This window comes from Phocoena phocoena, chromosome 11, assembly GCF_963924675.1.
Source record: "Phocoena phocoena chromosome 11, mPhoPho1.1, whole genome shotgun sequence".
In the NCBI taxonomy this organism is placed as follows: domain Eukaryota; kingdom Metazoa; phylum Chordata; class Mammalia; order Artiodactyla; family Phocoenidae; genus Phocoena; species Phocoena phocoena.
In genome coordinates, this window is record NC_089229.1 from 57,805,435 (window position 1) to 57,822,349 (window position 16,915).

Sequence of the window (16,915 nt, forward strand, 5' to 3'; positions counted from 1 at the left end):
TTTGGGGCAGTCCTGGCAACTGTTCCAGCTTAGGAAGGCAAAGCGGGCGAGGTAGTGCTTTTAACACTTTGTAGGAATGCTGGTTGCAAAGCTAGGTTTTTGTTTAAACTTTTGCCAGGACATTGAAAGCTTCCAGGCCCATGAGAGAATGGTTTGAGTGGGAAGTGGGAGTGGGAGAATTGGGGCACTTGTATCTATTGGACTGGATCTGGTTCTGTTATTATTATTGTAAAAAGGTATATTCTCGTTTTGTGAATAATTTCTGACATAATTTTGGCACATTAATAAGGCTTCTACCTCATTTCTCTTGTCTCTTTTAAAATCCTTTCACAAAGTTTCTAGGAAGTCTTTCTCAGGACCCAGAGACATTCAAACATCTCTATGCCATGTTCTCACCTCTTAGAGATAAATACTGTACTGAGTACTGACAATGTTTCAGTACAGGTAATGGTTTCTGAATGATGCATTGCTTATTCCTCTCTTCATGAACTCAAGGAAAGCTTTCAGGAAAAAGCAGATTTTGAGGAAGGGATAAAAAGTGTTGCATTTTTGTTACATGGTCCCAGGAAGTACAGAGGAGAGAATTTTGTGAAATTGTGTGTGTGTAGTTGTCTGTGTGTGTTTTGTTTTGTTTTGTTTCCCTATGCCTACTTGTAAGATGGGATAAAGGACTCTGAGTGTCCCTCTGTGGAATGTGCTGCCAACTTACAAGTAGGAAAAATAAGTGGACTCATGGCTTGAATATGTGTGCATGAATACAGTTGGTGGGTCTAATTTTAGAGGTATTCTTCATACACAGTGGCTTTAGTATTTTCCTCCAGCTGTATCCTTTTCACTGTCTAGAAAATATGCCACTTAATTGTCTTTTAGTGGTTACCTTTTGTTCTTACCATGATTGTCACTTTAGCAGTGTAGCACTTGTTCCATCTCTCCAATAAAGTTACTCTGTCCATTCCTTCTTAAGTTTGAGTTTATTTCTGAAAACAGATATAGATAGGAAAGATTTCTTAACCTTGATCTGTTTTGACTCCTCTTTGAGTTCCCTTAGATTTCCTTAGTGTGTATCTATTTTCTCTAACACTTAAAAAAAATTGGTGTTGGAAGCCCTAATTACAATAATCTGCAGTGGTTTCATCATTTTTACTTAGGCAGTATGAAAGGAAAGATTCTGGGATGTTTCCTAAATCCAGGTGTTCTTTTTGCTTTTCTTTTTTTTTTTTTTTTTTTTTAATATTTATTTATTTGGCTGCACTGGGTCTCAGTTGCGGCATGTGGGAACTTTGTTGCGGTATGCGGGATCCCTTAGTTGTGGCATGTGGGCTCTTAGTTGCGGCATGTGGACTCTTAATTGTGGCATGCATGTGGGAGCTAGTTCCCTGACTAGGGATACAACCCAGCCCCCTTGCATTGGGGGCGTGGAGTCTTAACCACTGGACCACCAGGGAAGTCCCCTCATTTTGCTTTTCTGCAAGATCTCTTATGAGTTGTTCAGTCCAGTTGTTTGAACCTATACTGGGAAAGCTGTTTCAGTTTTATAGTTTTGACAGTAAGTTTCCCAGAGTACTTAACTGTGCTTTTAAAAAAAAAAAACTGATCAAAGTGGGAACCCCAGCCTCGAGATGAGAGAGAATAAGGAGAAAAGGTAAAAAAGCCTCAGGCGGTCATGTCTCCCAATAGTCAAAACACTTTTGGTATTTTTAAGGGACTCATTTTATTCTATTCCTTCTTAGTTTGTATACCACAAGAAAATAAAAAATCTTTTCAGTTCCTTTAACTGCTTGCTTGCTTTTCTAAATTGTCAAAGACTTTGATTTTTCCTGGGAGATACTTTTCAGGCCTTTCCCGGTATTTTCTTGGGGGAAAAAATGAAGCTAGTGGTTAAATGCTCTTGTAAGGTCTCTTCCCTGACTTAGCCCAATGCTCTAAAGGCGTTAATAGATTGTTTTGCAGCTTGTTTTTGTTTTTCATTGAAGACCTCAAAATCTTTTGCAGGCAAATAAAAACTATAGGTTTGCACCCACACAATTACTCAGGTCCCAAAAGATCTCAGCTTAAGTCCTTATCCTGTAGAGCTAGAAGTGTAAAGATAAGTGAGGTAATCAGCAGGGTTTAAAATAACTCAGTTTCTTTCTCTTTTTTAAAAAATTAATTTTTATTGAAGTATAGTTGATTTACAGTGTTGTGTTAGTTTCTGCTGTACAGCAGAGTGAATTAGTTATACATATACATACATCCACTCTTGTTTAGATTCTTTTCCCATATAGGTCATTACAGAGTATTAGGTAGAGTTCCCTGTGCTATATAGTAGGTTCTTATGAGTTATCTATTTTATGTAAGTGTGTGTATGTCAATCCCAGCCTCCCAATTTATCCCTCCCCCCTCTTTCCCACTTGGTAACCATAAGTTTGTTTTCTGCATCTGTGACTCTATTTCTGTTTTGTAAATAAGTTCATTGGACCCTTTTTTTAGATTCCACATATAAACATATGATATTTGTCTTTCTGTGTCTGACTTACTTCACTCAATATGACAATCTCTGGGTCCATCCATGTTGCTGCAAATGGCATTATTTTGTTCTTTTTTTATGGCTGAGTAATATTCCATTGTATATATGTACCACATCTTCTTTATCCATTCCTCTGATGATGGACATTTAGATTGCTTCCATGTCTTGGCTATTGTTAATAGTGCTGCAGTGAACATTGGGGTGCATGTATCTTTTTGACTTATGGTTTTCTCCAGGTATATGCCCAGGAGTGGGATTGCTGGGTTTATTTTAGTTTTTTAAGGAACCTCCATACTGTTTTCCGTAGTGGCTGTACCAATTTACATTCCCATCAACAGTGTAGGAGGGTTCCCTTTTTTCCACACCCTCTCCAGCATTTATTGTTTGTAGATTTTTTGATGATAGCCATTCTGACTGGTATGAGGTGATACTTCATTGTAGTTTTGATTTGCATTTCTCTAATAATTAGATGACGTTGAGCATCTTTTCATGTGCTTTTTAGCCATCTGTATGTCTTCTTTGGAGAAATGTGTTTAAATCTTCTGCCCATTTTAAAAAAATTAATTAATTATTTATTTATTTTTGGCTGTTTTGGGTCTTTGTTGCTGCGTGTGGGTTTTCTTTAGTTGCGGTGGGCAGAGGCTACTCTTCGTTGTGGTGTGCGGGCTTCTCATTGCAGTGCCTTCTCTTGTTGCGGAGCATGGGCTCTAGGCGAGCGCGCTCAGTAGTTGTGGCTCACGGGCTCTAGAGCACAGGCTCAGTAGTTGTGGCGCAAGGGCTTAGTTGCTCTGTGGCATGTGGGAATCTTCCCAGACCAGGGCTCGAACCCGTGTCCCCTGCATTGGCAGGTGGATTCTTAACCTCTGCGCCACCAGGGAAGTCCCTCTTCTGCCTATTTTTTGATTGGGTTGTTTGTTTTTTTGATATTGAGCTGCATGGGCTGTTTACATATTTTGGAGATTAATCCCTTGTTGGTTGCCTCATTTGCAAATATTTTCTCCCATTCTGAGGGTTGTCTGTTTTGTTTATGGTTTCCTTTTCTGTGCAAAACCTTCTAAGTTTAATAAAATAACTTAGCTTATTTCTAATTGATATTTATTGGTTGTGAGTCTGTAGTGGGAAAAGAAAGAGAAAAAGCTGGTTTGCAGACTAGTCAAGTGCTGTCTTGATCTTTTGGAGGTAATTTTGCTCCCACTGTTAGTCTTCCATACAATTCTTGTCTAGTGTACAGAATAGAGATAGACTTTTAACATTAGCTAGTTTCCTTTGCCACTTGATTCATTATCTTCCTTGTATGGATGTTTTTGGTATATTTCATGTTGATAACAACATTTGTGCTTCAGTGTTTATTGTTAATAATGATCAAAACCGTATTTCATATCTGCAAAGCACCTTTCTCTTTCCTAAAAGCTGATCGGACCTTAAAGTGGTCAACATTCATATTAAAAGACTAGATTTTCCAGATATGCAGTTCATATTTTTGTGGGGGCTGTGTTTTTGTTGGATGTGCCAGTTGTAAGAATTTGTGCGTGGTTTTGGCACGTGAGCAGCATTATGGGGAATGCTTCCTTGGAGAAGGGTGGTTCAAACTTGTGTAAGCTTTATAACAGAACTAGGAGGAAAGTAATCAAGGCAGTGACAATCCAAACTTAATAAGGGATACATTTGAAATACACCTTTCCTCCCTATACTCACAAATTTTTTATATATATATATATATATATATATACTTATATATATATATTTTTTGTGTGTGGTACGCGGGCCTCTCACTGTGTGGCCTCTCCCGTTGCGGAGCACAGGCTCCGACGCGCAGGCTCAGCGGCCATGGCTCACGGGCCTAGCCGCTCCGCGGCGTGTGGGATCTTCCCGGACCAGGGCACAAACCCGTGTCCCCTGCATCGGCAGGTGGACTCTCAACTACTGCGCCACCAGGGAAGCCCTCTTTTTTTTTTTAAAATTTATTTATTTTTTTATTTTTGGCTGCGGTGGGTCTTCATTGCTGTGCGTGGGCTTTCTCTGGTTGTGGCGAGCGGGGCCTACTCTTTGTTGCGGTGTGTGGGCTTCTCACTGTGGTGTCTTCTCTTGTGGAGCACGGGTTCTAGGTACGCGGGCTTCAGTTGTGGCATGTGAACTCAGTAGTTGTGGCTCGCGGGCTCTAGAGCGCAGGCTCAGTAGTTGTGGCACACGGGCTTTGTTGCTCCGCGGCATGTGGGATCTTCCCAGACCAGGGCTCGAACCTGTGTCCCCTGCATTGGCAGGCAGATTCTTAACCACTGTGCCACCAGGGAAGCCCATATATATTTTTAAAATCTGGCTGCTTTATCTCACCTGCCTTACATTTTGCTGTTTTCCCTTTGCTTTCAGGGTTAGACTTTAGCTACAGATAAATTACTTGTTCTTTCACCTGCCCTGTTGTCACACCTTGCTGCCCTGGGGTATACCATTGTTTCAACTGGACGCCTCTCCTCTGGAAAACCACAGAAACCTTCCTTCGTTTAGGTGTAACGTTCTGGAACCCTTCAGGGCATCCCCCAAACTCTCATTTTGTCTGCCTCTTTTGGACCAGTTTCCACAAAGCTGGGTTCCTCTTTGTCTTTACCATGTTTCCCTCTGTACATTCCATTCTAAGTTTTCTGCTCACACTGAAGTTAAATTTGCTAGGATCTTGATCTCTCCAGTGCCAAAAGAGCTCTAGAGCATGTGATTTTTGTCTTATTCCTCTACTAGCTGTAAGGAAAAGAGAAGGAAAGAAAAATAATTAGATAATTTGAGGCATATGTTGTAGAGGTCTGTGTCTAGATAGTGATTTTGTCAGTTTTTTTTTTTTTTTTTTGGGTGCCCCACGCGGGATCTTAGTTCCCCGACAAGGGATTGAACCCGTGCAGCCTGCAGTGGAAGCACAGAGCCCTAACTATTGGACCACCAGGGAATTCCCTTTGCCAGTTGTTTTGCCCCTCCTAGCTAACACTGTACCCAAGAGAGATCATTGTTAGAGTCTTGATTTGGGGCAGAGCTATACTAAGGCCAACAACTGAAATCCTGAACTAAGATGTGCCTGTACTACCAAAGTTTTACCTTTATCATGGTATCTTCAGCCTTAAATTAGTTATCCCCCTTTCCAGTTCTCCTTATTTTCCCTTCAGAGTTATTTGGTTTAAAATTTATTCTTTGTGTTTTACTCTCTATCCTAGCAGTATTTTTTTTAATTAAAAAAATTTTTTTAAATTTATGGCTGCCTTGGTTCTTCCTTTCTGCACGCGGGCTTTCTCTAGTTGCGGCGAGCGGGGACTACTCTTTGTTGTGGTGCGCTGGCTTCTCCTGTTGCGGAGCACGGGCTCTAGGCACGTGGGCTTCAGTAGTTGTGGCACTCGGGCTCAGTAGTTGTAGCTCACGGGCTTTAGAGCACAGGCTCAGTAGTTGTGGCGCACGGGCTTAGTTGCCCTAGCAGTATTTTTGACAAAAAGAAGAGGAAGACGAAGAGGGTTTGCACTTGGAGTATTTTCCCTATATGATAGTGCAGAAATATTTTTTCTTTCTTTTTAACTGAATGAGTATGATGGCTGAAAAATGAAGTGTGATTGACTGGTAAGATAGGACTACTGAAAGGAATCAAACCTGTTTAGTTTCTGTGTAGGTTTTGTGAGGGAGTAAAATCAGAGCCAGTGCTTGAGACTTGAATTTTTAACCCTGTTTGAAGTTCTCTGAGGCTGTGCTGAGTTTACCCTCATGAACTCTGCTGAATCAGTGTCTTTATATGTAAAATAGAGTTGTTGGTCTGTTTCCTTTTAGGGTACAGGAAAATTGACTTTTGGAGGTATCACAAGGTTAAATACAATAATACCTCCTGATACATTTACTCATTTAAAATGTAAACACTTGAGATTGAAGCTGCGCTTGATGAATTCTTAGGCGAGCTTCAATATTTTACTTCACCTCTAGTTTAGTAGATAATACAGAAGAGAGACAGAAAGGTATCTACAGATATTAATGAGCACACTTTCCATGTAGCTGGGATGTATTTACATCTATTTGGTGGCCACAGTCAGCAACATAGCCTACCTCACAGAAGGACAGTCTATATTAAACATGATCAAATTACTAGTCTCTAAATAATGTTCTCTAGTGCTGTTAGATAACAGAACAGCATTGAAGTTATATTGGCAGAGATAAAATGGTGCTTTATTTCTGTGTGCTTTATTTTTCTCTTTTTCTTCCTTTTTTTCTTTGGAATTAACATTGCTTTCATAACTGTTTTTCTGCCTATTAGTTTCTTATAGGTTGGGAAATAGCAATTGTCTTTTCAGTTTAGCAGTCTGACTGGATTCAGCTATAGGATCTGTTCAGATCCATAATGTGTTTTAGGCCATGAGTCTCTTCTTTTCTCGCTGTTCTGTCCTGTACTTTATTGTTGACTTGTGCTTTGCTCATTTCCCACAGTAGGGGACACAAATTTAGCCATACGCACACACGCACACACGCAGTCTGCCACCTGAGGCCCTCTGAAAAGATTATAGATTTTCAATTAAGAATTATAGGCATTCACTTGCCACTGTTTCATCTTACCAACCCAGCTTTTGCTTTGGTGCACTATGAACCTGTCATATAGTACTAGCTTAGAAATCAGAGAAACTCAGTTTATTATTAGTCTTTGTTAAAATAAACATCACCTATATGTTTTCTTTCCAGGACAGTTCTTTGTCAGAAGGTCTTCTCTTAGTTTCTGGTTCTTCTTTATTTTTACAATACAAAGTGATCTTCAAGGCAGGTAATACCTCAAGAAAATTTATGAAAAGAGCAACTTACTCATTTACTCAGACATTTAATAGGTGCCCGTTTCTTGGTTAGATATTGTGTTATATGCTAAAGATACCAAGGTAGATGCGACATTGTCCCTATTGTCAAGGAGCTCATGTTTTATTTTTATACATTACAAAAGAGTGAATAAATTACAAGGTCATGAGTATTACAAGGTGGTAATAAAATATAATGTGAAAGCAGGAGGAAGAATGCTTAATTCTAAATGATAGTTTCAACTTTTCAGAGAAGGTAAAGTTTGAATTGAATCTCAGTGGATTCATTAATTCAACTAGCATATGAATAGTTACGAAGTATTAGGTGCTGGGGGTGTAAAAAAACAAGACATAGTCCTTACCTTCAAAGAACTTAGACCGAGAAGTCAGTCAGGATACTGCAGGCTGATGAGCTCTGAGCTAGAGGAATGCGCAAAGTGCTTTGGAAGTACAGTGGAGATCTGGAAAGACTTTCTGTCAGGGGATTATGAATCTTGAAGGGCCGACAGGAGTTAACCAGGTAGACAGGTATAAGGAAGAGAGCTCTAGGGGAGGAACTACCTACATAAACGGTGGAGGTGTAGAGCAGAGCAGCATGATGCCTTTGGCAGACTTCAAGGACGGGATATGCCTACACATGGGATGTTTATGGGGATTATTTATAGAAAAGGCTAGAAAGGTAGGTAGGGGCTTGATTTTTTTTTTAATATATTGCATTTAAAAAAATTAATTAATTTATGGCTGTTTTGGGTCTTTGTTGCTGCGCACGGGCTTTCTCTAGTTGTGGCGAGCAGGGGCTACTCTTCGTTGCGGTGGCTTCTCGTTGTGGAACATGGGCTGTAGGCGCACGGGCTTTAGTAGTTGTGGCACGCAGGCTTGGTAGTTGCGGTGTACAGACTCTAGGGCACGCGGGCTTCAGTAGTTGTGGCACGCGTGCTCAGTAGTTGTGGCTCGTGGGCTCTAGAGCTCAGGCTCAGTAGTTGGGGTGCACAGGCTTAGTTGCTCCACAGCATGTGGGATCTTCCTGGACCAGGGATCAAACCCATGTCCCCTGCATTGGAAGCGCAGAGTCTTAACCACTGGACCACCAGAGAAGTCCCAAGAAGTCCCAAGAGTTTTTGAAGATGAGAGACTTGAGCATATTTATATGTTTGGGGAATTAGCAAAAGACATTAGAGAGTGGTGATAATGGAGTGAAGTCCTTGAGCATGAAGAGAAGATGAAATCCAGAGCAGAGGTAGAATTATTATCTCATTTATTAAGATAGAGGAAAAGGTCAAGAAAGGGGTGGGGACAAATGTTTGGTAACTGAACAAAGGAATTTGAGGGAGCTCCTACCTTAAATCCCTGATATTCCTTGTGATCTAGGAGACTTATCCTTTTGGGTTAGGGGGCTAGTGTGTTCCAATAAAGAGCTTTGGCAAAATAGGGTCATTGAGAAGAGACACAAATTTGAATAGCTATTGAGAAAATGGGAGGGACAGTTGCCAAATGGTTTGTTTGGCTAGGCAGGCAGAGGTAGGGTGGGGTGGTATAGGGTGGGAATGCATTTCAAGCAGATAGACTAGCCTGGGCAAAGACTCAGGAGTATTAAAAACTATGGTATGTATGGAGAGGTAGTATTATTTTGAATGGCTGGAGACAATGTATATAGAGCCTAATTTTGCGGTAGGCTTTAAGAGGTATATTAAGGATTTTGGAATATTTCTGGAATATTTTGAGGCAAAAAGGAACCTCTGAAGATTTTCATCAGAGAAATGGAATGATTGTTTTATAAAGGTAACTCTGGTAGCACTTTGGAAAAATACAGGGGATTTAGAGTGGAGGGAGAGACACTTGTTAGGGGGCTGTTGTAGTAGTGCAGAAGATGCTGAAATCAGGATAGAGATGGGTAAGAAACAACCCCCTTAATATCTTGAAACAACGGTTTATTTCTCACTCACACTACATGTTCATCAAGGATAGGTTAGAGATTTTATTTATTCAGGGATAAAGGCTGATAGGCCAACAGAGCAGTCATCATGGGAACATAGCCAGTTGCTCTGCTGGAGGCAGAAAAGAACTCTGGAGGTCTTGTCCCATTAACTAAATCCTCTGCCTATCAGTGATGGGAGTGGAGAAGAGAGGACAGGAGCTGAGAAGATCAAGTGGATCCAGGAGATGGTGCCAGAGTTTGGAAATTGGCTAAATATGAGAGGAGAGGGAAGTAATTGTGAATAGGTGATTCTCAGTTTCTGTTTTGGGTGACTGGGTGGTATTGCTAACAGAGATGAGAAAGGGGGCAGGTTTTAGGAGCACTTGAAGTAAATATTAACCGACCTAAAGGGAGAAATAGACAGCAATACAATAATAGGGGACCTTAATTCCCCACTTTCATCAATGGATAAATCATGCAGACAGAAAATCAGTAAGGAAACATTGGCCTTACATGACAAGTTAGACCAGATAGACTTAACAGACATGTATAGAACATTCCATCCAAAAGTAACAGAATACACATTCTTCTCAAGTGCACATGGAACATTCTCTAAGATAGAGTATATGTCAGGCATGAAACAAGTCTTAATAAATTTAAGGAGATTGAATCATATCAAGAATCTTTTCTGACCACAGTGGTATGAAACCAGAAATCAATGATAAGAGGAAAACTGGAAAATTCATAAACATGTAGAGCTTAAACATATGCTACTGAATAATCAACAAGTCAAAGAAGAGATAAAAAGAGAAAATAAAAAATACCCAGAGACGAATGAAAATGGAAATACAATATACTAAATACAAAACCTATGGGATGCAGTGAAAGTACTTCTAAAAGGGAAGTTCATAGTGACAATTGCCTACATTAAGAAATGAGAAAGATTGCAAATAACCTAACTTTACACCTCCAGGAACTAGAAAAAGAAGAACAAGCTACACCTAATGTAAGTAGAAGAAAGGAAATAAATATCAGAGTAGAAATAAATAAAATAGAGAAACAATAGAAAAGAACAGTGAAACTAGGAGCTAGTTTTTATTTTTTAAAAAAAGATAAAATAGGGCTTCCCTGGTGGTGCAGTGGTTGAGAGTCCGCCAGCCGATGCAGGGGACATGGGTTCGTGCCCCTGTCCGGGAAGATCCCACATGCTGTGGAGCGGCTGGGCCCGTGAGCCATGGCCGCTAGGCCTGTGCGTCCGGAGGCTGTGCTCCGCAACGGGAGAGGTCACATCAGTGAGAGGCCTGTGTACCGCAAAAAAAAAAAAAAAAAAAAAAAATAAAGATAAAATAGACAAACCTGTAGCTAGACTCACCAAGGAAAAAAGAGGACTCAAATAAAATCAGAAATGAAAGAGATGTTAACACCTGGTACCTCAAGAGACTACTGTGAACAATTATATGCCAACAAGTTGGACAACCTAGAAGAAATGGATAAATTCCTAGACACATACAACCTACCAGGACTAAGTCATGAGGAAATAGAAAATCTGAGGAATCCCATTAGAAGCATACCTCATTTTACTGAGCTTGGCTTTATTGCACTTCACAGATGCTGTGGTTTTTACGAATTGAAGGTTTGTGGCAACCCTGCATTGATCAAGTCTATCAGCCCTATTTTTCTAACAGCATTTGCTTACTTTGTGTCTCCATGTCATGTTTTGGTAATTCTTGTAATTTTTCAAATTTCTTCATTATTTGTTACAGTGATCTGTGATCAGTGATCTTTCATGTTACTATTATGTTGTTTTGGCATTTTTTAGCAATAAAATATTTTAAAATTAAGGTATGTACATTGTTTTTTTTAGACATAATGCTATTTTACACTTAACAGACTATAATATAGTCTAAACATAACTTTCATGTGCACTGGGAAGCCAGAAAATTTGTGACTTGCTTTATTTCGATATTTGATTTATTACAGTGGTCTGGAACTGATCCTGCAATATCTCCAAGCTATGCCTGTACTAGTAAAGAGATTGAATCAGTAATCAAAAACCTTCCAACAGACAAAAGTCCAGGGCCAGGTGGCTTCACTGGTGAATTCTACCAAACATTTAAAGAAGAACTAATACCAATCCTTCTCAAACTCCAAATTCATTTTATGAGGCTAACATAACCTTGATACAAAAACCAGACAAGGACACACTACAAGTAAAGAAAATTACAGGCCAGTGTCCCTGATGAATATACATGCAAAAATCCTCAACAAAATATTAGCAAACTGAATTCAACAATACATTAAACGGATCATACACCATAGTCAAATGGGATTTATTTCAGGGATGCAAGGGTGGTTCAACATCTGCAAGTCAATCAGTTGTGATACACCCCATTAACAAAATGAACGATAAAAATCATACGGTCATCGCAATGGTGCAGAAAAAGGATTACAAACAAACTCTCAACAAAAGTGGGTGTAGAAGGAATGTACCTCAACACCATAAAAGCCATATATTACAAGCCCCCATCTAACATTAAACTCAACTGAAGCTGAAAGCTTTTCCTTGCCACTTTTATTCAACATAATATTGGTAGTCCTAGTCACTGCAGTTGGCAAAAAAAGAAATAAGAGGCATTCAGATCAGAAAGGAAGAAGATTTGCAGATGACATGACATGATATTATATATAGAAGATCCTAAACACTACACCAAAAATGGTTAGAACTAATGAATGAATTCAGTAAAGTTGCAGGATATAAAATCAATATACAGAAAACAGTTGTGTTTTTATACATTAATCACTATCAAAAAGAGAAATTTAAAAAATGATTCCAGGGCTTCCCTGGTGGCGCAGTGGCTGAGAGTCTGCCTGCCGATGCAGGGGATATGGGTTTGTGCCCCGGTCTGGGAAGATCCCACATGCCGCGGAGTGGCTGGGCCCGTGAGCCATGGCCGCTGAGCCTGCGCGTCTGGAGCCTGTTCTCCGACAGGAGAGGCCACAATAGTGAGAGGCCCGCATACTGCAAAAAAAAAAAAAAAAAAGATTCCACTTTTGATTGTAGCATAAAGAATAATATATCTAGGAATAAGTTTAACCAAGGAGGTGAAAGACATGTACACTGAAAACTGTAAGACATCAGTGAAAGGAATTGAAGAAGACAAATAACTGGAAGGATACTCTCCGCTCATGGATTGGAAGAATTAATATTGTTAAAATGTCCATACCACCCAAAGCAATCTACAGATTCATTGCAATCACTATCAAAATTCCAGTCGCATTTTTCACAGGGAACAAACAATCCTAAAATTTGTGTGGAACCACAAAAGACACCAAATAGCCAAAGAAATCTTGAGAAAGAAGAACAAAACTGAAGGTATGATACTTCCTGATTTCAAACTATATTACAAAGCCATAATAATCAGCACAGTATGGTATTGGCATAGAAACAGATACATAGATTAATGGAACAGAATAGAGAGCCCAGAAATAAACCCATGCACATGTGGTCAATTAACTTATGACAGAGGAGCCAAGAATAAACAATAGGCAAAGGATAATCTCTTCAATAAATGGTGTTGGGAAAACTGGACTACTATATTACACCAAACACAAAAAAATGGCTCAAAATGGATTAAAGGCTTGAACATAAGACCTAAAACCATAAAACTTGTAGAAAGAAACATAGGGAGTAAGCTCCTTGACATCAGTCTTGGGGATTCTTTGGATTTGACACCAGAAGCAAAGACAGCGAAAGCACAAATGAATAAGTGGGACTATATCAAACTAGAAATCTCTGCACAGCAAGGGAAACCATCAACAAAATGAAAAAGCCTACTATATGGGAGAAAATATTTACTAATCATATATTTGAAAGAGGTGCAAACTATTATATATAAAAAAAGCTACAAGGATATATGCTACAACACGGCATATAGCCAACATTTTATAACTAAATGGAGTATAACCTTGAAAAATTATGAATCACTATATTGTACATCTATAACTTGCATAATATTGTACATAAACTATACTTCCAAAATATCATATATTTGTAAAAGGGTTAATATCTGGAATGTATAAAGAGCTCATGCACCTCAATAGGAAAAAAACCAATCTGATTAAAAAATGGATAGAGGAACTGAATAGACATTTTTCCAAAAAAGATAACGAGATGGCTAACAGGTACATGGAAATGTGCTCATCATCGCTAATCATCAGGAAAATGCAAATCAAAACCTCAATGAGATGTTAGCTTACACCTGTTAGAGTGGCTATTATCAAAAAGATAAGCAATAGTAAGTGTTGGTGACAATATGGAGAAAAGGGAACCCTAGTGCACTGTTGGTGAGAATGTAAACTGGGATAGCCACTATGAAAGCAGTATGGAGGTTCCTCAAGACATTAAAAAATAGAACTACCATGTGACCCAGCAGTCCTACTTCTGGATATATATTTGAAGGAAATGAAATCATTATCTTGAAGAGATACCTGCACCCTGATGTCATTGCAGCATTGTTCCCAGTAGCTAAGACATGGAAACAACCTAAGTGTCCAGCAACGAATTAATGGATAAAGAAAATGTGGCTGTATACAGACACACACACACACACACACACACACACACACAGGAAAAAGAAGGAACTTCTGCTATTTGTGACAGTATAGATAGATTAGATAGACGCACCTTGAGCGCATTATGCTAAGTGAAATAAGTCAGAGAAGGACAAGTACTGTATGAGCTCACTTATGTGGAATCTCACAGCTACAAGAGAACAGATTGGTGGTTGCCAAAGGCAGGGAGTGGGGGATGGCTGAAATGGGTGAAGGTGGACAAAAGGGTACAAATTTCCAGTTACATATATATGTTTATATACACACACATATATATAAATAAGTCTTGGGGATGAAATGTACAGCATGGGGACTATAGTTAATACTGTATTGTATATTTGAAAGTTTCTAGCAGAGAAGATCTTAGACATTCTTATTACAAGGAAAAAATTGTGAATATGTCTGGTGATGGATGTTAATTAGACTTGTGATTATTTCACAGTATATACATGTATTGAATCATGTTGTATACCTGTAGCTAATATATGTCAATTATATCACTAAAGGGGGGGCAGGTTTTGCCTTAGAGGAGTGTTGGTAAAGTTCACTTTTGGAAATGTATAGCAGCTAGTTGTCTAAATGAATCTGGAGCTCTACAGAGAAGCAGGGGTATTTAGGTTTTTGGAGTACTCTGTACCTGAAGGGTGTTCAATCCATGATAGGAAATGGGATCATGCAGGGCAAACTTACAGAGTGATAAGAGAGCTGACATGAAGCCCCAGGATATTCCAGAATGTAAGAGGCACTTCTAGCCTGAGGGCATTGGATTTTTATGTAAAGGTTGACATTTTTGGGACCAAGGCAGCCTGTGTCTGTTCCTGACAGGTGACCCTCTAGTATTTTGAGGAAGGAGCAAATGTAAGCTGTGAAAAGCTACTGCTTTGATGGGTACTTTAGAGTATGTTAGCTCTGTCATTTGTGCTAATGGTGGATTTATTTTTTTTGGTCCTTAGATGGAATGCATTTTAATTCTTTTATTTGAATTTGGATATATTTGGCAATTCACAAAATTTTAATAAAGTTATTATAGCTTATAAACTAGTTGCCAAGTCAGAGAAAGGCTAAAAATTGGTCCAGTCTCCCCATATACTTACAGGGTAGTTAAGTGAACAAAGAATGTGATATCACAGAAGTATAATAACAGAACATATTAGATCATTTAATTCTCAGAAGATAGTCCCTATGGAGTAGTACTGTGTTATCCCTATTTACAGTTGAGGTTTAGGGAGTGACTTAATCTGTTCAGACTGCTATAACAAAATACTAGGTGGCTCATCAACAAAAATTTATTTCTCACAGTTCTGGAAGCTGAATAGTCCAAGATCAAGCATGGTCAGATTCTGCTGAGGGCCCTTGTCCTGGTTAATAGCCAGCATCTTACTGTGTCCTCACATGGTGAAAGGAGCTAGGGATCTCTCTGGAACCTTTTTTTTTTTTTTTTAATTTTTATTTATTTATTTATTTGCCGTTCACGGGCCTCTCACTGTTGTGGCCTCTCCCATTGCAGAGCACAGGCTCCGGCCGCGCAGGCTCAGAGGCCATGGCTCATGGGCCCAGCCGCTCCGCAGCATGTGGGATCTTCCCGGACTGGGGCACGAACCCGTGTCCCCTGCATCGGCAGGCGGACTCTCAACCACTGCGCCACCAGGGAAGCCCTGGAACCTTTTTTATAAGGCAGTAAGCTCATGACTTAACCACCCCAAAGGCCTCACCTCTTAATATCATGTTTGGGGGTTAGGATTCAACATATAAATTTTGAGAGGACACATTCAGACCATTGCAGAGAGGTTAGGTTAGGTTATTTGTCCATCATCGTGCAGCCAGAACATAACCCAGAACATAACTTCATGCTGAAGTCTGCACTTGTAATCATCACCTGGAATTGCTTTTAGGACACAGCAAAATTTATACTGGATAGCCAAGAGCTTGAGTTAATGTTGCTGCTTGTTATTTTTCACCCCCATGTTTTTATGTGGAAGAATTCCAAACCTATAGAAAAGTTGAAAGAGTGATACAGTGAGCATCAATATGACTTTTACCTAATATTTATTGAATATTTTGTCACATTTGTGCTCTCACACTCTTTCTTTACCCCTTCCCTCCCTCTCTCTCACTTTCCACCTCTCTCCCTTCCCTCCCTATACATATATACATTATTTTTTATTGTGTATTAGGAAATTACACACATCAGGAAACTTCACCTAGAATTTGTTAAATATATATCACCTAAGAACAAGGTATTTTCCTGTATTAGTATAATATTGTTATCAAACTCATTATCACATTTAAATATTTTACAGTGATATATATAATTATTTACAGTCTATAATCAAATTTCCTCCATCATCTCAATAATTGAGATATTGCTTTATAGCTGTCCTTCCAATCCTGGATTTATTCAAGTATCATGAATTACATTTAATTTTCATATTGTTTTAGCCTTTTAACTCAGAGCAGTTCTTTCTATTTTTGTTTTTCGTGTCATTGATATTTTTGAAGAGTTCAGGCCAGTTATGTTGAAGAATGTTTCACAATTTGGATTTGTCATGATTAGGTTCAGATTAAATATTTTTGGCAAGAATACTATTTAGGTATTGTGTGCTTATTGTGATATAAGTTTGGTCACTTAGATAAGTTGATATAGGCTACATTTCTTCTTTGTAAAGGTGCCTTTTTCCCTTTGTAATTAAGAAACAATCTGTGGGATGATACTGTTAAGATGGTATGACTCTTCCTCTGCGTTTTGCCCAGTAGTGGTAACATTCGTTGATGATCCTTGTCTGAATTAGTTATTACATTGGTGGTTGCAGAATGTTGAGTCTGTCATTCCTTCTACATTTACTAGTTGGCGTTATTCTACAAAGAAGAACTTTATTTCTCCCGTTTTTGTTTTTGAGGATCACTATAGGTTTGGTATTTTAAAAAATTCAATATGTTACAATCCTTTATCAATATTACAAATATGTCATATATGTGTAAAGACTTTTTCACATGGGATATACATCAGAAGCTGTTTGTGGTATAGCATCAAACATTATTCAGTTCGCTAGTGTCAAAATTTTAGCCTTTTTTTGGGGGGGTGGCTGTAAT